Source organism: Phyllostomus discolor, chromosome X (genome assembly GCF_004126475.2).
Source record: "Phyllostomus discolor isolate MPI-MPIP mPhyDis1 chromosome X, mPhyDis1.pri.v3, whole genome shotgun sequence".
Lineage (NCBI taxonomy): Eukaryota > Metazoa > Chordata > Mammalia > Chiroptera > Phyllostomidae > Phyllostomus > Phyllostomus discolor.
In genome coordinates, this window is record NC_050198.1 from 101,868,256 (window position 1) to 101,869,621 (window position 1,366).

General features: G+C 40.7%; 1 pseudogene; it reads left to right on the plus strand.

Moving 5' to 3' along the window:
- The first annotated feature begins 248 nt into the window (after positions 1-248).
- Positions 249-851, plus strand: LOC114505453 (annotated as a pseudogene).
- The last annotated feature ends 515 nt before the right edge of the window (positions 852-1,366 follow it).

Sequence of the window (1,366 nt, forward strand, 5' to 3'; positions counted from 1 at the left end):
CCACAGTACATTTGCACTATAACGTATGAATACATTTTACTAAGTTTTAAAAATGTATTTAATATAGCAGAAAGCAGCATCTGTATGCTATAATACCATCTGTTACACTGTATACAAATCACATTTTTCATATCTGTTATGGCAGCCAGTCATTAATTGGTGTTAGACATTCAGTTTCCTGTTGATGTGCTAGACAGTAGGTACATCACTTATAAAATTAAGCTTTTAAAAACATAGGGCATCTCGCCTTTTGTGGGTGGTTGCGAATGTGGAGAGAACACTATGAAGGCCTTGGGCATGCTGCGAGAGTACAAGGTGGTGGGGCACTGCCTGCTCAACCCTAAGTGCCGCTCACCGCCCCTCTACCGCAGGTGCATCTTTGCACCTAACCATATCATTGCCAAGTCCCGCTTGTGGCACTTTGTGTCTCAGCTGAAGAACATAAAGAAATCTTCAGAGGAAATCGTTTACTGTGTGCAGGTGTTCGAAATACCCCTCTTGGGGTTCAGAACTTGGTGTCTGGCCACGCTATGACTCCCGCAGTGGGACCCACAACACGTACTGGGAGTACCGGGACCTGACCACCGCATGCGCCGTGACCCAGGGCTACCGAGACTTGGGCGCTGGCACTGTGCCCACGCCCGCTCAGTCCAGATCATGAAGGTGGAGGAGATCACGGCCACCAAGTGCAGCCAACCAGCAGTCAAGCGGTTCTGTGACTCCAAGTTCCAGGTCTTGCAGCCTCACTGGGTCTTCCGTTAGCAGCACAAGCCACACTTCACCAAGAGGCCCAACACCTTCTTTTAGATGCAGAGCCTCCCTTTCCCCTGGTCTGCCCAAATAAACTGCTCCAAAACAAAAACCAAAAAAACATAGGGCATTTCAAGTTAAATTTTCTTCATATATTCTGCAGAGGTACACTATAATAAATATTGTAAAGGCTATAGTTTACTTATATGTTACATATTTACAGTATTTATTATTTCATAGAAGTATTAGTTATTTAGTAAAATAACACACAGGAAACATTCTAGACCAAATTTTTTACTTGTATTTTTAAAAAATCATAAATGTCTTTCATTTGTTTTTAAATTGGCTATTGCATTTCATCTCTTTATTTTTAAATATTCTACCATTATTTAATTTTCTAGTCTCTTTGAGGGACTAATTATCTCTGCAACTCAGTCCCCTATTTCTCTGCTTCTGACTTTAACCCTGAAGGTCAATAATGCCAATTCCATGATATCTTGATATATTGAGAGATATATTACCAACTTGAAAGATAAATCAATCTGTCTTTGACAATTTTGTGAAGGGTTTTAACAAATAAACTTTGCATTTAGCTGTCATTTTAAAAGAGTTGCTC